This window comes from Mastigoproctus giganteus, chromosome 11, assembly GCF_048544385.1.
Source record: "Mastigoproctus giganteus isolate SK-2022 chromosome 11, ASM4854438v1, whole genome shotgun sequence".
In the NCBI taxonomy this organism is placed as follows: Eukaryota; Metazoa; Arthropoda; class Arachnida; order Uropygi; family Thelyphonidae; genus Mastigoproctus; species Mastigoproctus giganteus.
This window is the reverse complement of record NC_143585.1, coordinates 54,486,482-54,514,369: the sequence shown is the minus strand read 5'-3', so window position 1 is coordinate 54,514,369 and position 27,888 is coordinate 54,486,482. Positions and strand designations below refer to the sequence as shown.

General features: G+C 38.0%; 1 protein-coding gene across 1 annotated transcript in view; it reads left to right on the top strand.

Moving 5' to 3' along the window:
• rg (A kinase anchor protein rugose) overlaps nucleotides 1-27,888 on the top strand; it is a 1,582,765-nt gene that overhangs the window by 613,718 nt on the left and 941,159 nt on the right. The gene's annotated exons all lie outside the window — the stretch shown is intronic.

Genomic DNA, 27,888 nt, shown 5'->3' with positions numbered 1-27,888 from the left:
AAGGCAGTTGCTTTCACCTATACCCTGAGAAAATAAACCTATATATAATTTATGTTAAGTAATAATTACCAGCAAATGAATATTTTATAAAACCAAAACTTTAATAACAAATGCTTCTTTAGATGTTGCAGAATTCCACAGATAATGTTTGTTTTTTCCTTCCCTTTCCTGTATCCCTATCTAAAGAAAAAACTTCAGTGTTTTAATTTAATTTATTTTAATTTGTATTATGGAACCCATGTAGTTATTCACTTTTAAATGAAAGCTTAGTTTGCTGATGTAGCAACCAGATCAGACATGCCTTTGAATAATCATTTTGTGATCCTTACCTCTTTTATTTATGAATTAATGTAAAATGCATGCCTTCCAGAAGACATTACATAGTCTGGCTGCTTAAATAATGTAATTGTTAACAGAAGACAGTTTCATGGGAGCTACACCAAATTGTGGGTTGGATATAATTGTTGGATTATGAAAATAAACATGTATAAGTTATGTTTATATGTATAGGTTAGGTAAAAACAAAGTATTTAGCAGAAGAATAGGAATGATGCATGACGGTTATAAGCACTTATTCCTGAAAATTTTAATTTCACTCTTTATAATTCTCAAAGAAATTATGAAAAAAAAATTATAGCAAGGAAGATAATTTATCTTCCTTGTGTGTGGGCGTGTGCATTCATTTTGTGTACATGTTGGGTGTTGTGGTCACAGGCAATGATATTGCAGTTTAGCTAACAGGAGGCAAAATCTGGTAAGGAATTAGGATAGAAATAGAGACTCTTGCCCTCGTATAAACTAATAGACCAGATTGTGGAAAGAATTAGTTGGAGAAAAGTAAACAGTATATGAATGAAGAATATAAAGTTAGTGCCCAGGAGTTATCCGGGAGTGCGATTTTCCATCTGTGCTAGTAATGGATGGGAAATTGCACTCTGGGAGTGCAATTTCCTATCCATTCCTAGCACAGAGTAGGACCTACTACAGGAACGGGCTAGCGATCCCGGACTACCCAAGCACTGCTAATTCCTGTCATCCTCACACTCCTTTTTACTGTTCTCAATCCCTATCTTTTATTTTTTGTGTCTGATTAGGTTTCGAAAGCAATATCAAGATGTTATTTTACTACTATACATACTGACTTTGCCTCATACAAAATTCTGCGTCTTTTTCATGCTATTTTGTACGTTATGCCTTCTCCCCTATCCTGGGGTGCATAGCCTCATTGTGTTTAATCCCTCCGTCAACCCCTTACGTCTTACTGCATTCCAGCACCCGAGGTTGCTTCTATATAGTAAGAAGTATAGTCTTCTTACTATATAGAAGATTATACTTCTATATAGTATAATCTTTATACCATATAGTCATTGAAACAAGCACGTAGCATTCTTTCTCTCCCGGCAGTATACCGGATGACCGTCCCCACTTCTCTGCCTTGCAAAATCAGTAAGTACAATTCATGAACATCTGCTCCATCCCGCGATTTAAACTTTCAAATGATCTGTAGTAATTTTTTACTACCTATATATTGCTTATTATCTATCATTTCTCTGCCTCTGTCGGGTCAGCCATGTTATATACGTTAGCATTACAATTAACCTGGTATCTTTTTACCACATGCTATGTATATTTCATGTTAGAAACAGAGGCCTTACTTTTTGCTGCATTTTGACTGATTTTGATGGCTGGCCCTCATTAACAACGTTGAAATCATCTGAAGTACGGCACTAAATACTTATAATGTAATATTTTTGACTTTCTGTGTTGCAGGTTTGAAGTGTTATTTTATGACTGCCTTTCCATGTTATATAACCTGTTGGTTGATTACCCTACCTGCTGTTCTCTCTCCACACTAAAAGCATAACCTCCTATCTTTTATATATATATATAAAATGCAGTGTTCATTCAACAGTATTCAAAGGGAACCTAAATACCAAATGAAATTTAATAAGAAAATAGAATATAGGTATTCAGAGTAAAATATACCTATTAAGCCATAAGGCCAAATATTTAAGTAACGTAAGTTAGACTGCAGTGTTATAACCTATAATTCAACACATAATTAATAACAAAATACAATAAAATACTGATAAAATGGTGATGAAACAAATTACTGATTACTGCATTGAATGGTACCTTGAAGAGGGCTAGCACCACTCAGTATATCCTGTCAATAATTGGATAAGGTAATCTGTTTCTGTTTGCCAGTTAGTAGGCCCTTTGCTCAACTTTACATATTTCCATGGTGGCGTGAGTGATTAGTTCACAAATCACGTGGACCAAAATCATCAGTGCTCCTCTCGAACTAATCTTCATTCCGAACGACCTTGTTAAGGTTCTTAACCTGCATAGCATAAGAAAAAAAAACTATCAGTCTTGAACCTCGAACTCCTTTTGAATAAGTAATCGCCACCTGTGAAATTGAACTCTCAGGTGACAGAAATTTTTAGGAGGAAAATCGACCTTTCCATTAAAAATCTAAGCATATAATCTTTGTGTATCAGATTTCTTAATTTTCTGCTCAAAATAAACGTCCTGCTTCGAAAAGATCAAAGCACTTATAGCCACATTTCATCACTTATAGATAAACCTCGTGTGATATAAGCTAACACGAAGATAATCATAGTGTATGGAGCAGACAACGTTTTTTTTTTTTTTTAATTTCAATGCATCAATAAATCTCAGCACGAGATCGTACGCAGTGGTTCCTGTGGGTTGGTTCGAACTTTCTTGGTTCTCTTGAGGTTCAGGTTCTGTTACCCACTGAACGAGTCGACCGTAGATTCTCAGATCTTCAGAGCGTGGCGGTGCTGTTTCTGTCCTTTCTTCAGAGCAAATTTGGGCTGGCTGAGTCTGAGGTTCGACGTTATTTTCTATATCTTCCGAGGGAGTGCTATGTTTCATTTCTTCGTCAGTCGTTTGAACTATTTCAGGAGCAGTTATCTCATTTTGTGACTGGGGAAGTATCTTCACTTCTTTACGTTCAGGCATTGATATAGAATGGGGCTCGTGATTTCTACTCCGTAAATTGTACTGATACGTTGCCTGGGAATGCACTTGCTGTTTTCTGCCTGGCAAAGTGACATTATTTTCTTGCCTTTGACTCTGTGGAACTGTCTGTTGATCTTGCTTTACTGTTATTGATTGTTTTTGGCCCTTATTTGCTAAATGCGCTAACGGGATTGAAATGGGCAAACTTGGAGCCTGGAAAACGTCCATTGGTTCAGTCCATTCTTCTTCCTCTGTCTCTGATTCAACATATACCTCTTTTGGTTTTGTGTGTTCAGAGGTTTGTTCAGGTGAGGTAGTGGTTTCTGACGGCTCTAAACGTAGCTCTGGAAATGGTTTGCGTTCTATTACCTTAGTCAACCTATCAACATGAACTAATTGCTTATCCCTAGGATGATATATGTGCTGGATTTGGTAGTTGACTTCGGATGTTTGCGATATCACTCGATATGGTCCACTGCTCTGACGTGACAACTTGCGTGTTCTACCTGGTTTAACTTTTGGAGTATAGAGATATACTATGCTTCCAATCCTAATCTGTTTATCCACGGCTTTGGTAGACCTATATTGTTCCTGTGATTGTGCAGCGTGTTCCAAGTGCTGCTGAACTATTTCATATGTTCGCTGCATCCTTGCTACCATTTGCTCTGAATAATGCTCCAAAGAAGCATAAGTAGGACAGATTTCGGAGGTCCATATGTGTTGGGGTAGTACAATATCTCTTCCGTGGATTAAATAATTGGGCGTTTCATGTGTGGCAGAATGCACAGCCGAATGGTATGCTGCTACTGCTAATGGCACACAAATATGCCAATCTGATTGTGCATTATTCACCACATGTGATAAAATTGCTGCCAAAGTTTTATTCAACCGTTCCACTTTAGCATTACATTGAGGATGGAATGCTGTAGTTTGAAGCTTCTTAATTAATACCCAGTTTTTGGTAAACTTCTGTGAGGAGCGTTGATAGAAAATTACTTCCCCCTGTCTATCAACAAGATTTGTGGGATTCCATGTCTGGCAACCACATGATTTACAAAAGCTATAGCTATTTCCTCTGCTTTCTGTGTTTTAAGAGGTATTGCTTCTACATAACGTGTGAAGCAATCTGCCACCATTAATAGGTATTTATCCCCATCTAAACTGGTGGGCAGCAGTCCAAGAATATCCATACTTACTCTGTACGAGGGTGATGACTCTGTCGGAACTCGCATCAGATTTGCTTTCACCTTTGGATTATATCCTCTTCTCTCTCGGCGCCTCCGTAGCCAGGTGGGAAGGAGCAGCAGTGCGTAGCACACGCTTCTTGATTTAGACCGGGGTTCGAGCCCGTCACCACCAAATACGGAGGATGCGGAAAGGTCAGGGAATGACCACCGCATATCCCCGGAGCAATATGGCCTTAGTTGCTAATGCTCCTAAAAACCAAATAACAAACAAACAAACAATCTTCTCTCTAAGCATGAAGGGCAAGTGCTGACATAACCTTTGAGGTCAGTGTACATATTTGTCGAGAAGAAATTTTGTTTTATTTTCTGCAATGTTTTGTCAAATGCTAAGTGGCCACTGGAGGGACTACTGTGGTAAGCATCCAAAATCTGACCTTTTAATGCATGTGGAACTACAACTTGTTCAAATGGCTGTTCTCGAGTTGATTTTGAATCAGGTAAGGAGTAATGGTATAATACCCCATCATTTAAGTAGTATGAATCTGGAATCTTAGATAAGGCTTGGACATTTCCCTCTAATTGAGTGATCAAGGAGTTTAGACTGTTGTCTTCCCTCTGCAACGTTCTCATCAATTCTTTAGTAGCCTTCTTGGGCATTACTAATGCTTCTAACGTGATTCCGGTCGACATCGTCGCAACTTCTTTAGTTCTAGGTTTCTTTTGCCTTATAGGCTTGGTATCCTCTTCTAACACTGGCCTAGATAAAAAATATCCGTATTTAAATGCATTTTGCTTGGTCGGTAGATTACCTCAAAATTGTAATCATGTATCATTATTCCAACGGGTTAAACTGGGGGTAGGATTTTTCAATTTCAATAAATAACAATGCTGAATTGTCTGAGATGATCTTAAAAAAATTCCCATACAAAAACGGTCGAAACTGAGATATGGAGTACACCACAGCTAAACTTTCCTTTTCTACTGTACTGTATTATGATTTTTCAGCCTGTTTTAAGAGTCAACTAACGTAAGCGATTAGATGTCTCTCCCCATCTTTTGTAATCTGTTCTAAGACACCTGCGATCGCAAAATCGCTTGCGTCCAGATAGAAAGGCTGAGAAAAGTCCGTATATATTAGCAATGGCTCTGTTATAAGGGCCATTTTCAGTTTCTCAAAAGCAGACTGCATTGTTTCGTCCCACTTAAATGCGGTGTCCTTTTTTGTGAATTCAGTTAATGGCCTGGTCACCTTTGCATAGTCCTTGATGAACTTTCTATAGAATCCTGTCATTCCCAAGAATCTTCTCACCTGTTTTAAATTCCTAGGAGGCAGGCAGTTCTCAATAGCGGAAATATTTTTGGGATCGGGTTGGACACCTTCTGAGCTGATTCTGTGGCCAAGGTAGGTGATTTCCTGTTTTAGGAAGTCACATTTTGATGGTATTAGCTTTAGATCATACTGTCGCAAGCGCTGGAACACAAGTTCTAATCTCTCCAAGTGTTAGGGAAAGGTTTCACTTGCGATTATGATGTCATCTAGATAACAGAAGATGGACTGAGTTTTGAGGCCTTGCAGTACGATCGTCATGGCCCTCACGAAACTGGCAGGGGCCCCTTTTAATCCAAACGGTAATTTTTCGCATTCATACAATCCCTGGCCCGTTGTAAAAGCGGTTTTATGCTTATCAGCAGGATGTACTTGGATCTGCCAGAATCCAGACTGGAGGTCAAGCGAAGAGAAGAAACGGGCTTTTCCCAGAAGGTCAAGTATTTCCGAAATTAGTGGAAGCGGAAAGCAATCTGTGACTGTTTTAGAGTTCAGTTTCCGAAAATCAATACACATTCTCATTGAGTTATCTCGTTTTTTTACCATAACAATCGGGGCACTGTAGGGTGAAGTACTCGGAGAAATTATGCCTGCGTCCAACAACTCATCAATCTGTTGGTCAACCTCATTTCGCAAAGAATATGGCGTTCTATATGCTCATTGTGACACTGGAGTACCATCTGCAAGCTTTATTCTATGATATAGAACTGTAGAATGACCTAACTGAGATGGAGATGTGGCAAAAATGTCCCGATATTCATGTAGCAATCTAGATAATTCCTGTTGTTGAGAACCAGTCAAGTGATTCAGCTCAAAGTCTTTAATAGTCACTGGAGACAGCTTTTTATTATTATCTTGTTTACCTGCAAAATTAACCTCATTCATTTTAATACATTTTATGATAGCAATACCCATGTGTTTTGGAAGATGTAATGGTTCATCAGAAACGTTTTCCACTAAAACAGACACCTTGTCCTGAGACACCTGGTCTAATGAAGACCTAACAGCTAAGTCATTCCTGCCTAGATTATTATTCGGTTCTACAATTACTGATTGTCCTGGTAGAAACTTAGAACTGCACTGAACAGTTAATATGGATTCAGTATTAGGTGGGATGATATGTTTAGAAGTTAGTTTTCCTACAGTGGGTTTTGTGTCACCTAAAATTTTCTCCCTAACTCCTATTTCTCTCATGCAGATACCAAGTGGTAAAGATTTTAGAATTCTTTTCCCAGAATCTATGACAAAAGAACGACGACGTAAAATGTCCGAACCTAGGACTACTTCATATCTAGGACTTAAAGTATCTGAGGCCACCAGGACATGTTCTGTAAATGTTTTCCCATCTAATGTTAAATTTACTGTTATTTTCGATTGCAGAGGTATGATATTTCCCCCAATCCCACAAACAGTAACATCAGCCGGTCTTTGTTTCAAAGAGTTATCATTTTAATTTTGTCAAAAACATCAGCACTAATTAAAGTTACTGAAGCCCCACTATCAACTAAAAATATTGTTGGGATACCTTGAATACGACCTGCCACTAAGGGTAACTCTGTATCGTTCTCAGCTGTGAAAATCCCATGTTCCGCCCTACTACATTTACTATATTTTGGAATCCTCCCAAAAGATTTTGGTTGTCAACTCAATCTATGACTGAATTGTCTGTCTGAAGTTATCCCCATGTGATTGATCTGCCTACGATTGAATACCCTAGGTTGCCTGTATTCGGTATTATCCCCATATAACATTCCTCTAGATCTAGCATAAAAAGTATTCGAATCTATGTTATTTTGAAAGCGGTTTCTTACTCTGTTATTAAAGGACGCCCTAACTTGTGGAGTACTAGTGTAGTTGTCTCTGGCTACCGTTTGTCGCCGATAGCTCTGCCGATAAGCAGGATCTTGACTCGGGGTAAAGACACCTGGTCTTCCGGCGAAATTTCCACTCCTCTCTCTGTTTACATTTTTCCCTAATAGCCCTGACTCCCCACTGTGTCTATCGTAATTTGATCTCTCTTGGTTGCGCGCAGCTCCTCTGTTTGTAAACAATATGCTGTGCGGAGCGCTCTCAGCACTTGGCCTCACAGTGGTGTCTCGCACATTAGGCAGATAACCCTGCTTATACTGATTTTGTCTAATTTCTTGCAGCTGTTGGTCAATTCCTGCTGCGAAATTCTGAAATTTACTGGTAAGGGTAGACAAGTTTCTTTCTAGGCTATGTAGATTTGTGTTGTCCGTCGATAATTTTTCTAGCGAATGTTGTAACGAATGTATTTGTTCTTGAACTGGAATTAACACTTGTTTGTCAGCAGTTTCGGCCAAATTTATAGTAACTTGCTTAGTTTGAGTTAATCTTTCATTCTGTTCCTCGCGAATCGCGACTTCTAGTGCTACTTGATAAGTGGCAGGATTTTGACTAACAACCAACTGTTTCAATCTAGGATTTAATCCGTTCAAAAATTGAGCTAATAATGTCTGATCTCTTAATGTAAGTATTTCTGGCGTTTCATTCTCAGTTTTAAAAGCTATCCTACACATTGTTTAAGCGAGTGCCAAACTGAATAACCATTTCAGATGGATTTTGCTTAGCAGAGCTAAATTAAAATTACAGACAAATAAATTGTGTTTAATATTAAGTGTATTGTAGTTTATACAAGCATATTAATACAAATAATACGTAGATATGTACTGATATTATTTTTTCTCTAATATTTCTTTTGTTTTTTGACTCTATCTTTTTATCAAGTTATTGAGAATTTAAAAAAATAGGAGGTAGATTTAACTCATCACTGATATAACGTGTTCATTGTTTAACAGCCCCAGGGGTTTATCCATCTCCGCTATCACTGATATAGCGAGTAACAGTTATAACAAGGAAATTTTGTCGGTCCCTTGATGCTCATTATAACCAAGTTCGATGCTTAGTTACCTGGTAACTCACTCAGCTGGTGAGAATCCCATAGGGAAAATGTCTCCCTTTATTTAGAAGTGTTGTCAGGCTGCTCCCCTAAATCTGTAAAATGGCTGCAATCTGGGTATATATTTATTGAAACAATATGGGATGCACTCTGAATAGCTCCTCCAAGCCACCTGCATTGGGCAAATGCTAATTATGATAACATCACACAAGACACTGAACACATCTCAAAGAATGATATCTGAATGAAATTTTCTTGAAATTTCTTAAGAGGAGATCAATTTTGAACTAAAATCACAAGGAGTAACACCTGCAAAATGAATGTTTGTACATAGGAATCTATGTACAAACATTCCTTGTGATTTTAGTTCAAATAAAAACATCATTCTGACTAATAACCTTATCTTTACTTTCAATATATCAACAGCTCCTTATTTTATTACAGCAAGATACTTGAACTGCTCAGTATGTCCCCTCGAAAATGAGGGGACATACTGAGCTGCTCAGACGTGCTTTGAACTGCTCAGATGTGCCCTCGGAAAATGTGGACATTTCCAAATTGGCTTACTGTGCTGGCCTTGCATGCACTCGGTGTGGTGCAAAGGGGCCATGAAATTGTTATTTTCAGCTTCCATCCCACCTGCATCAAATGCCAATGGGAGCATCCTGTATACTCATGAGCTTGCCAGAGGTGAAGGAAGAAGAAGAAATAGAGACTTAAAGCAGAGGCTGAACATCTTATACCTACAATGCAGTGAAATTAGCAAATAGCAATAAGCCAATATATTCTGAAAAGGTTGCAAAATGTTTCATTGGGACTTGGACACAAACAGATATGACTATATCACTGAAAGCATCATTTACACTGGTTGCCGTTCTGTTTACTGAGTTCTCAACAAATCCACACAGAAAACTCAGTCAGCTGCCACCCCATGTCAGTACCTCTTAGTGCGCTAGTATTACTGAAATTTAGTGGTCAAGTGACACTGCAGAAAACTGAAGTGCTAATGGCAGTGCAAGAAAAAGTGGATGTCAAAGCTAAGGAGGTACCTGATGAATCACTCTCGGAACTTTTTGAGGAGGAAAAAATGGACACAGGACAGCATTTATACTTCTGGTCTCCAAATATTATCAAAAACAATGAAGAGAGAAAAATAAGTCCTAAGCATTTCTGAAGCCAGCTAACTGATCCACCAAGCCCAAATAATGGCTAATGACTACAGTGGAATTATTTTGGATGCCTGTGAAATGCTGAAGACATCGAGGCTCACTTGCAAAAACATGAACCAGCCTGCTTTTAGGAGACATATCTGAAGACAAATGATGACACTCACATGCAATCATTCATAAGGATAGAAAGGGAATTAGCCCTTCTCATGGAGGAGTTTCTGTCCTTGTAGGCAGCCAGACCCCATTTCAGCCTTTGATACTTACAACCAACATAGAGATGATAGCAATTTGCCTTACAATTGTTTATTTAACAATGTCTATATATCTGCCACTGGGGACTGACATGTGGAAGAATGTTTTAGTTCTTCCCAATGCCCATCCATACATTTTCTGTTATTGATATTTCTATCTGCTCCTGTTATCTCCATTCTTCATTTATATGGGAGGTGAAAACTTCTATGGAAGTGATTACTTCTTTGTGATAACTTCGTTACTTGGTAGAAGACATTGTCTTCCTTTTAGGTTATTATGGTGGAAGATTGATCAGTCTGACTGCAGTGCCTTCCAATATCTGGCAGAGTTTGACTTCACTACAGTCAGCCAGCAGCCTATCGCTGATGCAGTCACATGCATCACAGAAAATATCATCCGTAAAATTTCAATTCCAAGAAATACTACCTGGTTCCCATAATTGTCAAAACCATAGTGGAATGCACAGTAGTCAAAAAGGCACAAAATAAAGCTTGTGGGATACTCTAACATTATCCCACCATAACCACTATCCTATCCTTTATATGTGTATGCACTAAGCATGTTTCGTTTGCTATCAGAACCAAAGGGATTCTTGTATCCATTTAGCATCCCTATTACCCAGTCCATCAGGAGAGAAAAATCAATAGAATGCACTTATCTTCAAATCAACAACTTTTCCTTTCGATGGGCCATTTACCATAAAAGAGTTTAAAGTATCTCCAACTTCTACTAAGACTAGTGTTTTTGAACCAGATGAGATCCATTATGAAATGATTAAACTCCTTTCCATTGAAATCTGTGGATAATTCTTTATAATAAAATCTTTCTCAAAGTGCAGTTTTCCAGACTTTTTTTTTTTAATGAAAACCCAAGCACAAGCACAGAGTGGTATCAGAATGTGCATGGTCGAGAAGGTAACATGCATGGTTGAGAAGATGAAAGAAGGTACTTGTTGATATTCAAAATGAATTACTGTCGATTGTAATTTTTAGGAATTACTTATAGTAGTAGTAGTGGCATGTGATGCAAGAAAGCAAGTGTATGAGCTTATGCAGCATCAGCCAAAAAAGAAAAAAAATCGCACCATTCCCTCCAAATGCCCGTCCAGTTCCTCCTTAAATTTATTTAACCTGTCAACTTCCACAACGACAGATGGAAGTTTGTTCCAGCAATTAACCACCCACTGGCTGAAGGCAAATTTCCGCACATGTGTTCTACATCTGTCTTTTCTTAATTTGAATTTATGCCCCCTTAGGTTCGTAATCTGAACAAGTGGAAGGATCCCATCAGAATTCAGTGCACTCAACCCATTCAAGGCCTTATACACCTCAATCAGATCACCGCGCAGGTGCCTAGCCTCCAGCCACTGCAATTTGTAGAACTTAAGCCTCTCTTGGTAAGAGGATTCCTTCATTCCCCTCACCAATCTTGTTGCCCTTCTCTGTACACGCTCAAACGCTCAAGTAAATCTATATCCTTCCTAAAATGAGGCCTCCAGTCTTGTGCACAGTACTCAAGGCATGGCCTGACCATTGCCTTATACAGAGGGACAATCACCTCCTTTTCCCTGCTAGCAAAATTTCTATATATCATTGACAAAACCCCATGACCTGCCCTGGCAGCCTGTCTGCATTGCTCAGAAAACTTCATATCTAACTGCACAATTACTCCCGGGTCTTTTTCATTTTCTACCACCTTAAGTGTAGTACCACATAGTTGGTACATTTCTCTGGGGTTACTTCTACCCATATGCAGTACTTTGCATTTGTCAAGGTTAAACTTCAGTTGCCACTTCTTAGCCCAGCGATTTACAAACTGGGAGGCACAGACTAGTGCAAAAGGAGGGGCAAAAAGTTTAACAGAAATGTAATTTTCATAAGATAGCATATATAAATAAACTTTCATAAAATAAGATTAAATTTTATAACCTATTTTTTAAAGCATTTACTGTCATCTATTTCACTCTAACTTCGATATAAACATGAGATAAACATTTATTTGGAAAAAAAATATTATATTTTGCTGAAATGGATTGATGAATTATGATGGTTATCATGTAATGTAATATATATAATTTAGTTTGAAAACAAAATGCACAAGGCATAATTCTTATGGGTTTTGGTAATTAACTATATAGTATCGGTGTAAATACACCATAGTTAACCCATAAATTTGAACTACGTAAGTAGCGTTGAAGGCATCGTTTTAATTGTATCTCATATTGTGTTTGCCTTCACAATGAGATAGCAGTATTGCACTACTTCAAATAAATGACGATTCTCTAGTAGAGAAGACTACTGTTATTTATTTTCAGAGGATACCACCACCCAGACGATCGTTTCGAAGCTAGTGGGCTTCATCATCAGTGGGCGGGCAGGTACCCTAGTAATGCAACATGCCATCACAGTTGTGAAGTTATATCCACAGTATGAGAGATGCCAAAGGGTGTTGTAAAAATGTAATTTGAAAACGAAATGCAAAAGGCATAATTCAACATATAAAACATTTTCATCAAGAGTGGGAACTAGAATACTTTTTTGTAATGATAAAAGAAACATGTTGTTTCTTTTATCATTACAAAAAAATTTTAATGATAAATTTGATTTGCAATGTTTCTGTGGCTGTACCCAAAAAGGAAATTTAGAAAGGCACTTCAGCGTACTCCATGGTAAATACCAATCAAATTTCCTGCCTAATAGTGACCTTAGAAAAAATAAATTAAAATAACTCAAATTCAGATTATTTGCAGAACAAAATTTCTTTGTGGCACCTAACTTACAATCTACAGCAGTAAACTGTAGCATCATTTAAAGTGAGTGATTGTCTTGCAAAAAAATGCAAACCATTTTCTGATGGTCAATTCATCAAAGACGCATTTTTAGAAATAACAGATTCTTTTTTTGAAAATTTTAAGAACAAAAATGAAATTAAAAATGCTCTTCATGATCTGCAATTATCTCGAAATACTGTGAAGAGATGCATCGAAAAAATGAGTAAAAATGTGAATGAACAATTGCATGCTCATATTGCTAATTGCATATCCTTTTCTTTACAACTGGATGAATCTACAGGCGCCAGTTATACAGCTCAATTGCTTGTTGTTATTCGTATGGTTTCGATGATTCTGCCATCAGAGAAGAACTGCTGGGTATGGTTTAATTAAAAGAAAGAACTAGAGGTCTTGATATATTTAACACATTCAAAAATTTTATTGAAAAAATTAAATTACCACTATTTAAGCTCGTATCAATAACAACAGATGGAGCTAAAGCAATGACGGGGCATCTTAACAGAATTATCGCACTGTGCCAAAAGGATGATGAATTCCCAGATTTTTTGAGTTAAAACTGTATTATCAATTACAGCAAAAGATTATCAAATAGCAAAAGATTAAATATTAAAAGTGTTATGGACATAGTTTTAAAAATCGTGAATTCCATCAGAGGACCATCTCTTCAAAGGAGGCTTCAAAATGAAACTCAATGAAAATGAACCAGATCTAATATTACACACTGATTGTGAGGTGGCTGAGTCAGAGTAAGTCTCTACAGAGATTTTGAAATTTGCTGAATGAAATTTAAAAAAATTTGTTGATCAAACTTTTTTGGGGAGATGATTATCAGCAGCTATAAGATCGAGGCATGGTTGTGAAATCTGACTTTTTTGGCAGATTTTACCAGTAAATTAAGTGATCTGAATTGGAATTACAAGGAAAAAATAAAAATGTGGGTGACATGATTTGTAGTATTTCTGCATATAAAAATCAATTTTTGGCAATAGTTAATTAAGGAATTAAAAGAAAAAATATTTGATCATTTTGCAAATATGCAAGATCATTTGCAAAAATATCCTGTTTTTAAATTTAATAGTGAGAAATATATTTCTGAAATTAAGAAAGTTGTGGATGATTTCGAAACCAGATTCAGTGATTTTAAAACAATTGAAGACATTGTTCAATATATTTCTTATCCATTTAATGTTGACTTAGATATGAAACAAATTGTAGAAAAAAATCACTGCGATTTTTCACATGGAGAAAATATTACTTGAAAATTAAATTATTACATTGCGAAATGATATCTTCCTAAAAGCCAGATCATCAGAAAAAGACTTTTGGAAATATGTTTGCTGAGAAAAGTACCCAAATGTAAAAAAATACAGTGAACTTTTAAATTCCTGTTTTGGTTCCACATATCTATGTGAATCGGCCTTTTCATATTTGAAACAAAGACGAAGAATCGCTCTACTCTTACAGACTTGCATACAGAAGATTTTTTACGGTTGGCCTTATCACAGTATATTCCTGATTTTGAAAGCTTTGCAGATGACATTAAGACACAAACTTCATATAAATTAAAATTTTAAATACGTATGAATTTAAAATAAGAATTCTGAATTGTATTTAATTTTAAAATGTATACAACATTTTTCAATGTGTTGATTAACCATGTGCAATGAAATTCTTGAGATGGTAGATGGTGGCACATTTTGAAGAAAAAATGTAGATCGCATCACAAATTAAGTTGGCCACCCCTTCTTTACAGTATGCATTAAAACGGAAATAACTGCCAGACCTTCTCACGTTTACACCTATTTTTGATTTACACTTAAGTCTGTACAACACTCATCAGACTGCCAACCATCCATTTAATATTCATATCCAAGAGCTACTGAAAGATTAGATATCATGGTAGACAATGTTGTTTCCTATCACCAAGGTAAATCACTCTTTCCTGGTATTCTTGTGTTCAAACCTACAATTGATAACATGGGGGGAAGGCCAACACTCCTGCTTGTTTGCAACTCTATTTAGCACATTGAACTGAATGTTCTGCCTTCTAGCCCGTCTACACAGATCGTTTGAAGTCAGACGCCTTCATGGGATCTGTTACTGTCTTTCCACATTTGATATCTGAGCAGATCCCCAAATGTGGCATATATATGGCAGAGTTGCATACCATAGAGCCAGGCTTGGATCATATATGAAAAATGCTGCCACCGAAAATGCATTATGTAAAATGATGAGGTACAGTCTTGTCAATGATGAGGTACAGTCTTGACCAGAAACAGCTGTGTTATCTTTAGGAATCTAGTGTTGATATTTGCTTTTGCTGGATCTGCACCAAATTGTGACCCTGAATAATCCATGCTAGCCAGTCCCCCTATACAGACCACCAGCAAGTAATATGAAGGAAACTGGTTTCCCATTGGCAACATTCGTGGCATGGGTAGGCTTCAAGCAAATTGCACCAGACTTAGCCTGCCACTGTAATGGAACACTTAGTCTCATCTGCACAGGAATCATAAAGAGGAAGTTGTTTTATCTCACCTTCACATAGAACAAGTCATTTTATACATTCTTTTATGCTGATGGCTAATGACCCTTCTGTGTGTGAACATTGTGACAGTTTTAACCATAAAACATATTTTATCAAATGTTTTAATTTTATCAATACATGGTGTTTATATTTTAGCACTTTTAGCCTTTTGACTGAGCCTTCCACACTCATTCAGATTTTGTTTTATGAACAACATGTCTTCAGTTTTCCATTTTTTTCATGCTCTAAATTTATACAAATATATATAAATGCATTTTATTTATTTACCATTTGCACAACTTATTCTTTGCTTCTTTTTTAGATAATTAGTAATCTTCTGTTTATATATATATATTGATATGGCATCCTATTTTTAGGTTGCCTATTACTTTTAATATATTTGAATTTTAAAATGACTCATTCCTGCCTGAATGAGCTCTTCATTTGTAAGTGCTTCATCATGTGAGACAATTCATTTTTTGATATGATCTTTGTCCATTTCCCAAGAGTGCCTTCTTAAAATATCCTACAGCATTTCTTCCTAGAAAAAAAAAAAAAAAAAAAGAGTTAAATGACCATTGCATTTTTTAAACCTTGGCATAGACCTTTTCTCATGAGCAGCGAATCATTTCTCACAGAAAATAGGAGGGAGTACGACATGAGAGTTTTGTGAATCAGTTCAGCCCTGGAGAAACTGTGTAGATCTCATGTGGTAGAATTTTTCTCAACATGGTTTGTGCTTGCTAATAGGAAAAACTGATTTTACAAGGTAGGGATACATTTAAATAGAAGGATTACAGGATAGATGAATTCTGTATAATCCAGAAAAGTTTTAATAATAAATGACATGAAGCTTTCAGAGTTAAATGATCCCCTTCATCAACAAATTCTAACAGGATAAAGACAGCGACAAATTTAACAGATATCGAGTTGTGCATGCAGTGATGCATGCATGGACACATGATTAACATTCAACTACTAGATTGCTGCTCATTGTTGTTGCACTGATGTGTGTGGATTTGCTGCCAGCATTTATCCAGTTTCAAGATAATTGCCTCCAAGATAGGGTGTAGTGTTGTGCCCTTTCAGCGATTCATAGTTCTTGAATTGCACGAAATGTTAAGTGACTAGCCAGAAGCGGTGGCAAATTTGTCGGAATTGGTCAGTCTCACCAAGGCAAATTGACCTGTCGCGCTCTGCAAGGAGGTCTTGAAGGCATCTTGAGCTCTCTCCTATGTAGCAGCTGCCATAATCTTTGCAAGTTACATGGTATACCACATTGCTGTGCAAAAGAGGGGCAACCGGAGTCTTCACGTTAGAAACCAGAGAATGCAAGCTAGCTCCTACTGGGTAGTTGCACGCATTTTATGCAGTATTCCCGGTGGATTTTTGAAATCCTGCCCGACTTGTCCGGATAGTGGGGAATGTAGATGGTAGGCATATTGTCATGCATTGATGACGGTTTCAGGTGGATTGTGAGCTCTTGCGCTTGCAATAAGCACTTGTCTAATATGTGGGTTGGATAGAACCAAGATTTAGGCCTAAATGGATTTCAGATGAACTAATGAGGCTCGTGGCAGAGAAGAGATATGTATGTAAATTATTAGCCAAGTCCGTTCTCACTCTGGAAAGCTTGGTGTACCTAGCTTCATCTCAGCGAGAATGGCTCCAAGCATGGGAGAATAGGGTGCGGACGGTGTTGTTGAGATGGCTAGGGACATGGCCCGATCTGTAGTTGGTAAACTGCCCACACCACATTGGCTTACGGTATACCAAAGTTTCCAGATATGGGCCCACACATTTTACCAGGACATCTAAGAATGGAATGGTGCAGATACATCGATGACATCTTTACCGTCATCCCACGTGGTTCTGAAGCAACATTACTGGAGTACCTCAATTCATTGTCAGTGTTCATCAAATTCACTTTAGAGTTAGAAGTGGACAGGTCCCTTCCATTCTTAGATGTCTTGGTAAAACGTGTGGGCCCACACCTGGAAACCTCGATATACCGTAAGCCAGTGTTGTGCGGGCAGTTTACCAACTACAGATCGGCCCTGGAAACTTACTGATGCCGTTAGAATTTGCTGATGAAGGAGCCCATTTAACCCTGATAGCTTCATGTCATTTATTACTAAAACTTTTCAGGATTATACAGAATTCATATGTCCTTAAACTATGGAATCCAGAATGATAGGTCCATTTATTTTCAGAAGGATTACAATTTGCTGATGATATCGAAGCAGTGGTAAGCTGGTTGGAAAACTGCTAGGCGATGCACTGACTAATAGGTTAACAGTAGCTATAGGCAGAGGTGAAAGTGATTCTTGCACTCCTTCTATTAGAACATACAGCAGTCTGAAAGGTGGGATTTCATAGATGACATTGCCTGCTATGTGTCATCATTAGACAGGCAAATATTTAGCTGATGTAACTACCATCAAGGATTTTTGCTTTCATAAAGGTGACTACAGTAGTCGCAGAGAGTTTTTAAATTTTATACAGTGGAACCAACTGATGCTACGAACAGCAAATTCTAAATGGGAAGCCTTCAAGGAATTAATCATGGAACTACTAGTCTTTTCATACAAACTAAGAAATACTATTCAAGATTTAGGCCTAAATGGATTTCAGATGAACTAATGAGGCTCGTGGCAGAGAAGAGATATGCATGTAAATTATTAGGTGACACAGAAGCCTATGGTAGATATAAGCTAGTCTGTAATCAAGTCACAAAGTAGGTTAGGCAAGCGAAGGCTGATTACGAAATCTTTGGCAAAGAATGCAAAGGAAAAACAAAGACCGTCTTTATTTATGTAAACTCTAGAAGGAAGGGAATGAATCAGATTGGTCCACTTGATATCGATGGTTTGACTGTTGATGATCCAGCTCAGATAACTGACAAACTGAATGACTACATTCACATATGAGGAATTCTGTGAGGAAGGAGAGGACAAAAGTTTACTAAACTCTAACAGGGAGCTAAATGATTTTGTAATAACTGAGAGCAAAGTGGGGGAGAAATTATTGAAGTTAAACATAAAAAAGGCACCTGGAGTGGATGGGATCTGTTCAGTTATATTAAAGGAAGCGGCAAAAGAGGTAAGCTCCCATAATTATGAGAACATCATTGGCCTCAGTGAGGTCCCACGGACTGGAGAAGTGCAAATGTATCTCCAGTTCACAAAAGGGGATCAAAGGATGACACGAGTAATTACAGACTTGTTAGTTTAACTTCTGTTCTGGGGAAAATAATGGTCACTGGTTAAAAAAGCATTTCAGGATCATCTAGACAAGACTGCAGTAATAGTTCAGACAAAGCATGGGTTTGTTAAGGGGAGGTCTTGTCTGCCCAATTTGACTGGATACTATGATGTGGTCACAGTGGAACTGGATGCAAAAAATGATTTTTATATCATATATTTGGATTTCAGGAAAGCTTTTGATATTGTTGTACATGGTAACTGCTATGCAAATTGGAGCTGTATGGCATTAAGGGCAATTTGCTACAATGGATAATGGGATGGTTGAGTGGGAGATGACAGAGAGTGGCACTCAATGGACACTGCTCTTTTTGGACTAATGCTATTACTGGAGTCCCCCAGGGTTCAGTGCTTGGCCCATTGTTGTTTTGTGTATTTATCAATGATATTAATGAAGGCATATCAGGCTAATGTCCAAGTTTGCAGATGATACAAAGGTTGCAGGGTTGTTAATGACATTAAAGACAGTATGCTACTATAACAGAATCTAGAAAAGTTAGTCAGATGGGCTGAGAAGTGGCAACTGAAGTTTAACATTGACATTTAATGTTCACAAGTACTGCGTATCGATAGCAGTAACCCAAAAAAAACATACCAACTGTGTGGTACTACACTCAGGGAAGTGGAAAATGAAAAAGACCTGAAGGTAATTTTGCAGTCAGATATGAAGTACTCTGAGCAGTGCAGATGGGTTGCCAGAGTAGGTTATGGAGTCTTGTCAATGATATATAGGAATTTTTCTAGCGGAGACAAGGAGATGATAATCCCTTTGTATAAGGCAATGGTCAGGCCACATCTTGAGTACTGTGTACAGGTATGGATGCCTCATTCCAGGAAGTTCGTTTGTTTGTTTTTTTTTTTTTTTTTTAGGAGCATTAGCAACTAAGGCCATATTGCTCCGGTGATATGCGGTGGTCATTCCCTGACCTTTCCACATCCTCCGTATTTGGTGGTCATGGGCTCAAACCCCGGTCTAATCAAGAAGCGTGTGCTACGCACTGCTGCTTCTGCCCACCTGGCTACGGAGGCGCCTTCCAGGAAGTATGTAGAGTTGCCAGAATGAGTACAAAGAAGGGAAACAAGATTGGTGAGAGGAACAAAGGGGTGCTCTTACCAATAAAAGCTTAAGTTCTGTAAGTTGCAACATCTGGAGACTAGGCACCTGTGAGGTGATCTGATTGAGGTGTATAAGGCCTTGACTGGACTGAGCACGCTCAATGCTGATGGGATTCTTCCTTTGCTTAGATTATGAACCTGAGGACACATAGATTCAAATTCAGGAAAGACAGTTGTAGAATAGATGTGTAGAAATTTGCCTTTAGCCAGAGGGTAGTTGATTGCTGGACTAGACGTCCATCTGTTGTTGTTGTTGTTGTGGAAGTTGATAGCTTAAATAAATTTAAGGCTCTACTAGACAAACATTTGTAGTGACTGGATGGGTGAATTGGGAAGGGGTGGGTTTTTTTTTTTTTTTGGCTGATGCTGTATAAAATTGCTTTCTTGCCTTATATGCCTCTGCTAATGTTAAAGTGGTGTTATTCAAACTTAATGGATTAGAATTTGAATATAGGAGTACAATGTGTACAGAAAGGACACGAGTGAGGGTAATTGATTAGGTTCTTACATAAAAATCATATTACATCTAAAACAGTGCATCCAGTGGACATGAATGGTCATTGCAGTGTCGAGTTTGAGTCAAGTCAGTTTATTGTGACATGAACACTGGGAAAACGAAAATAAGAATAGGAATGCCTTGTAGGCCTAATAACTGTGATAAGTGAATGTCATGAGTATAAGAAACAACTATAAAGAGAAAAGTAGAGTTAGCCAGTAAATCAGAATGTCTTGAAATAGGTGATTTTAAATTTTCAGATATTGACTGGAACTTGTAGGGTGGTCACTCATGTGTTAACATGACTTTTATGGATTTATTGGATGACTGTTTTCTAAAGGAGCATGTTAGAAAGGCAATAAGAGAAAGCACTTTGCTTGATATGATTATCAGCAGCGATTCTTCAAACATTAAGAATCTGCAGATAAAAGAACGACTAGGTGTAGTGATCACATCTTTAAGTAATTACCTTGAGGGTAATTACTTAAAGATGTGATCACTACACCTAGTCGTTTAAAGATGTAATTATGCTCGAATATAAAGGAAAAGGTTTTTCCTTTCATGAAGGAACTACTGTGGTCTCATACAGTTTTTAAATTCTATACAATGTGACTAACTGATGATGTTACCCACTGCAAATTCTAAATGGGAAGCATTTTGGGAACTATATGTGGATACTGAGGCTTTTCAAACATAAATAAGTACTGTTTAAGGCTTAGACCTGAATCGATGTCATATGAACTAGTGAGACTCGTGGCAAAGAAGAAAAATGCATAAAAATTATCAGGTGATACAGAAGCCAATGGTAGATATAAACTACTGTGCAATCATTTAGAAGTTCATCAAACTCTAAAAGAAAACTGAATGATTTTAAGATAACTGAGAGAAAAGTCGAAGATAAATCGTTGGAAAAAAAAAAAATATATATATATATATATATATATATATGTGAGCCCCCCACCCGATAGATGGATGGAATATATCCAGTTATATTAGGGAGATAGCAAAGGAGATAAAAAAAAAACCCTTAGCCATAATTATTAGAGCATATTTCGATTCAATGTCCTTGTGGACTAGAGATGTTTAAATGTGTCCCCAATTCACTTTACTAGTGGGGAAATCAAAGAGTGGCCTGAGTAATTACAGGCCTTTTAGCTTAAATTCTTTTCCAAGAAAATAATAGTGTCACTGTTTAAAGAAGTGATGCAAGACCATCTAAACAGAAGTGCGGTTATATTTCGGTCACAGTATGGGTTCGTTAAGGGAAGATTTTTCTGACCATGACTGGATACTGTGATGCAGTGACAAAGGAACTGGATACAAAAAATAATATTCATATAATATACTTGGATTTCAGGAAATTTTTTGATACTGTTGCACATAAGACTGCTGTAGAGATTGAATTAGTGTGGCTAGCTTATTGTTATTTATAAAGTGATGGTTGATTCGGAGAAGACTGAGTGGTTATCAATGGAAATCGCTCTTATTAGACTAATGTTATTTGTGAAGTTCCTTTGGGTTCATTGGGCCCATTTTTGTTTTCTATGTTTAATAATGATATTGGTGAAAGTATGTCATTCTTAATGTATAAGGTTGCAGATGATATGAGGGCTGGCAGGGTGGTTAACAACAGTAATTAAGGTATGCTAATCTAACAAGATCTTAAAAAATTAGCCAAAAAATTGTAGAAAAAAACTGTGCTAAGAGATGGCAATTGAAGTTTAATATTGAGGAATGCCATATGGGTAGCAGTAATACCAGATTAATTTACCACGTGTGGTACTACACTTATGGTAGTAGAAAATAAAAAAGGTCTGGTTGGTAGTTTTGTAGTCAGATATGAAGTTCTCTGAGCAGTTCAGACAGGCTGCCAGTACAGCTGATCAGGTTTTGTCATTGACATATGTGAATTTTCCTAATAGGAAGAAGGAGATGATTATCCCATTGTACAAGGCAGTGTTTAGTTTGCATCTTGACTAATTGCATACAGGTCTGGAGGTCTCATTTTAGGAAGAATATAGACCTGCTGAAATGGTGCAGAGAAGTGTAGCAAGATTGGTGACAGGCAAGAAAAAGGTGATCTCTAATCAAGAAAGGCTTTAGTTCTGTAAATTGCAGCATCTGAAGACCGGGCAGGTGATCTGATTGTGGTTTTTAAGGCTTTGAATGGATTGAGAAAACCCCTAAGCTTTCTCAATCCATTCAATGCTGATGGCATTCTTCCTCTTGCTCAGGCTACACATGAATAGGCATAAATTCAAATTGATGAAAGATGGTTGCTGGATAGATGAGTGGAAATTGTCTTCAGCCAGCAAGTGGTTGATTGTTGCAACAAACTTCCATTTGTTGTTGTAGAAGTTGGTGGTTTAAATAAATTCAAGTAAGAACTTGATAAACTTTGGAGGGGATGCACAGTTGATATGGGAAGACTTCCATCTCCCTTATACTGTGTAAGTTTGCTTTCTTTCATCATTTGGCACTACTAATATTAATAAACTTCCTCTATGGTGTGTTAATCATGCAGATGTTTTGTTCAGAAATATGCTTGTCAGTAGGGAAATAGGAGAAAAAAAGGATGTGAAATACAAAAATGCCAACCATTGTTAATGAAATTGCACACAGTTAGTGAAAGAAGTAGTACTGATTGTTTTGAGAAATGTGCTGTTTTCAATTGCTACAGATGACAGTAAACAGAGTGATTCCAAGCCATATCTGTTTATGGTAATAAAATGTCATCAAACTGCAAGCAGCTTGCTGTCACTGCTACAATATTGGACATTTTAAGAACAACCTGAAAGCATGTGGGATTCCTTTAAAAAAAAAAAACTGCCTGGCACTCATACTTACCAATGCCTTTCTATGGTAGGTCTATGAACTGGAGTAGTAACAAGATGGAGCAAACCTGGAATCTACAAATACTCCATCTTTTTTGGTCCTTGGACGTGGCATGCTCTAGAGATCAAGATGATTAAAACTCATCTGTTGCTGAAAGGCAAACGGAGCATACAGGCCAGAATTTCTGGTCTCTGTACCTTATAATACACTGGTGTTCAAAGAAAGTGCATCACCCCTTAAAATTGTAATTGTTGTCCGAATAACATAAATATATGTCAATATTTCTTACAGATTCATCAGATAAGATTGACATGCGTAGGTGATGACGTAATATTGCATCAGTTGTTATTTTCAGCTATATAAGCATGCTCTGTTTATATAGCTGAAATTGCAGTTATTCCTTGCTTGTGTCAGGATGGTGAGATACGTGCAGTTGATGCCACGAAGAAAGAATGCTATTGTTGCTTTACATGAGAAAGGATGTTCTTCCTGTCATATTTCTTATAGAGTGTCTTGTAATCAATTGACACTGAGTAGATTTCTTTCCAAACTCAAGAATACTGGTTCTGCTGATAGGAAAAAAGGAACCGGATGCAAACAAGTCTCTACGCCAAATAGGACTGCATTTTGAAGCACTTATGCTTTAAAAACCGTAAAGCTTCTTCATCTGAGCTGAAAAGAGAATGAGAAAAATATACAGGAGTGGTAGGAAGTGCAGTAACAGTCAGAAGCTGCCTCTTCAAAAATGGACTTGTAGCCCATCATCCTAAGAAGAACCCTCCTCCTCACACAAAAAATGAAAAAGGCCTGATTAATTTGGTGTAAGGAGTATGTCAAATGGACCCCCCCCCCCAAGCAGTGGAAATCAGTTATTTTCTCGGATGAGAAGAAATTCAATCTGCATGGCTCTGATGGGAGACAAACAATTTGCCGTAGACATGGTGAAGAATACCATTCAGACTGTATGGTGTCTACAGTGAAATTCCCTACCAGCCAAAATGATATGGGAGTGCATTTCGTATTGCAGAATAGGTCACCTGCAGTTTATAAAAGGTTCTGTAAATGCCAATGGATACTTGGCTATAATGGAAGGAAAATTGCTGCCAACCATTTCAACCTGCCAAATAACTGCGTCTTTCAGAACGACTCTGCTCCTTGTCATTTGGCAAAAAGTGTAAGTAAGCACTTCTGTAGTTACTTTAGCTTCATTTCTGCGTTAGAAGTTCGACAATAATGTGTTTACATTTGTTACAGGTGAAAAAATGGTTGGAAGAATGGTCCATTACAACCCTTAGCTGGCCAGGAAACAGCCCAGACCTGAATCCTATAGACAACGGTTGGCATCGTGTGGAATCTGCAGCTATCAGAAAGAAACCAAAGACCCTTCATGAACTTCTCAGACAGTTTTTAAATTCTGTACAGCGGTACCAACTGATGATGTTAGCAACAGCAAATTCTAAGTGGGAAGCATTCAAAGAATTAATAGTGGAAGCTACTAAACGTTTCATACCTATTAAGAAATATTTTTCAAGGTTTAGGCCTAAATGGTTGCCAATGAACTAATGAGACTCGTGGCAGAGAAGAAAAATGTATGGGATGCATATAAATTATCAGGCGACACAGAAGCCTATAATATATATATATAAGCTAGTCTGTAATCAAGTCACAAAGGAGGTTAGGCAGGCGAAGACAGATTAATAGAAATCTTTGGCAAAGGATGCTAAGAAAAACAGCAAGGATTTCTTTACTTATATAAACTCTAAAAGGAAGGGGATGAATCTGATTGGTCCACTTGATATCGATTGTTCGACTGTTGATGATCCTGCTCAAATAGCAAACAAACTGAATGAGTATTTTGCATTTACATTCACACGTGAGTTATTAAGGTTTGAAAATGCCACAAGGTTATCAAATTGTATCAGGGTGCTTAATGATTTTGTAATAACTGAGAACAAAGTGGAGGAGAAATTGTTGAAGTTAAACATAAGAAAGGCACCTGGGGTGAATGGAATCTATTCAGTTATATTAAAGGAGGTGGCAAAGGAAGTAAGCAAACCCTTAGCCATAATTATGACAGCATCCTTGGACCCAGGGGAGGTCCCCATGGACTGGAGATGTGCAAATGTGTCCCAAATTCACAAAGGGGAGGGATCAAAGGGTAACACCAGCAATTACAGACCGGTTAGTTTACCTTTCTGTTCCGGGTAAATTAATGGAGTCACTGGTTAAAGATGCATTGCAGGATCATCTAGACAAGACTGCAGCAATAATTCAGACATAGCGTGGGTTTGTTAAGGGAAAGTCTTGTCTTACAAATTTGATTGGTTATTATGATGTGGTTACAAAGGAACTGGATGCAAAAAATAATTTTGATATCATATAGTTGAGTTTCAGGAAAGCTTTTGACACTGTTGAACATGGAAGACTATTGTACAAATTGGAGCAGAATGGTATTAAGGGTAAGTTGCTACAATGGATAAAAGGATGGTTGAGTGGGAGAAGACAGAGGGTGGTAATCAATGGGTGCTGCTCTTCGTGGACTAATGTTATTAGTGGAATCCCACAGGGTTCGGTGTTGTGTCCTCTGTTGTTTTCTATATTTATCAATGATATTGATGAAGGTATATCAGGCTTAGTGTCGATGTATGCAGATGATACTAAGGTTGGCAGGGTTGTTAATGATAGTAATGGCAGTGTGTTACTGCTACAGGATCTAGAAAATTTGGGCAGATGGGCTGAGAAGTGGCAACTGAAGTTTATCATTGAAAAATGCAAAGTACAGCATATGGTTAGAAATAACCCCAGAGAAATATACCAACTGTGTGGTACTACACTTAAGGAGGTAGAAAATGAAAAAGACCTGGGAGTAATTGTGCAGTCAGATATGAAGTTTTCTGAGCAATGCAGACGGGCTGCCAGGGCAGTTCATGGGGTTTTGTCAACGATATATAGGAAGTTTGCTAGCAGAGAAAAGGAGGTGATTGTCCCTCTGTATAAGGCAATGGTCAGGACACGCCTTGAGTACTGCGTACAGGTCTGGAGGCCTCATTTTAGGAAGGATGTAGATTTGCTTCAGGGTGTACAGAGAAGGGCAACAGAATTGGTGAGGGGAATGAAGGGATTCTCTTACCAAGAGAGGCCTAAGTTCTGAAATTGCAGTGGCTGGAGACTAGGCACCTGCGCGGTGGTCTGGTGATCTGATTGAGGTGTATAAGGCCTTGAATGGGTTGAGCACTTTGAATTCTGATGGGATTCTTCCACTTTAGCATTAGCAATAGTAGAGGCATATGATGCAAGAAAGCAAGCTTATGCGGCATCAGCAAAAAAAAAAAAAAAAAAAAAAACCTTCCACTTCAACCCTCCGTTCGTTCCAAATACCTGTCCAGCTGAGCCTTAAATTTATTTAGGCTATCAACTTCCACAACAAGGGATGGAAGTCTGTTCCACCAACCAACTACCCTCTGGCTAAAGGCAAATTTCCGCACATCTATCCTACTTCTGTCTTTCCTCAATTTGAATTTATGCCCTCTTAGGTGATTGTTCTGAGCAAGAGGAATAATCCCATCAGCATTGAGCATGCTCAAACCATTCAAGACTTTATACACCTCTATCAAATCACCTCACGGTGCCTAGTCTCCAGACACTGTAATTTGCAAAATTTAAGCCTTTCTTCGTAAGAGCAACCCTTTGTTCCATTCACTAATCTTGTTGCCCTTCTCTATACTCGTTCCAGCGGCTCTACATCCTTCTTGAAATGAGGCCTCAAGACCTGTATACAGTACTCAAGGTTTGGCCTGACTATTGCAAGGGAATAATCATCTACTTATCCCTTCTAGAAAAATTCCTGTATATTATTGACAAGACACCATGAGCTACTCTTGCAGCCCGTCTGCACTGCTCAGAGAACTTCATATCTGCCTGCCCAATTACTCCCAGTTCCTTTTCATACTCTACCACTGTCAGTGTAGTACCACAGATTTGATACGTTGCTCTGGGGTTTCTTTTTCCAGTATGTAGTACTTTACATTTGTCAATGTTAAACTTCATTCACCACCTTTCCAGATCCTGTTGCAGCAGCATAGCGTCAGTAGTGTCCTTAACAACTCTGCCAACCTTTGTATCATCTGCAAACTTGGACATTAAGCTTGATGTACCATCATCGATATTATTTATAAATACAGAAAACAGTAATGGATCCAACACTGAACCCCGAGGGACTCCACTAATAACATTAGTCCACGATGAGCAGTGTCCATTGATTACCACTCTGTCTTCTCCCCCTCAACCGCCCCTTTATCCATAGCAGCAATTTGCCTCCAATGCCACACTGCTCCAATTTGTGCAGCAGTCTTCCATGTGAAACAGTAATTAAAAGCCTTTCTAAGATCCAAGTATATAATATCAAAGTTATTCCCTGCATCCAGTTCTTTTGTGACTGCATCATAGTATCCAATCAAATTGGTCAGGCAAGACTTCCCGTTAACAAAACTGCTGTGTCCGAGCTATAACTGAAGTCTTGTCTAGATGATTCTGCAGTGCTTCTCTAACCAGTGCCTCCATTAATTTTCCTGGAACGGAAGTTAAACTCACAGGTCTTTAATTACTTGGGTCAGCCTTTGATCCTCCTTTGTGGATTGGGGTCACATTTGCACATCTCCAGTCTATGGGTACCTCCCCTGAGTCCAAGGAAGCTCTCATAATTATGGCTGAAGGTTTGCTTACTTCCTTTGCTGCTGCATCCTTTAATATAACTGGATAGATCCCATCCACCCCATGTGCCTTTCTTGTGTTTATCTCAACAATTTCTCCTCCACTTTACTCTCAGTTATTACAAGATTATCTAGCTTACTGCCAGTGTTGACTACACCTCTGACATTCCCCTCACTGAATAACTCCTCATGCGTGAATGTCGATGCAAAATATTCATTTAGTTTGTTAGTTACCTGAGCAGGATCATCAACAGTTGAACCATCGATATCAAGTGGACCAATCTGATTCATCCCCTTCCTTCTAG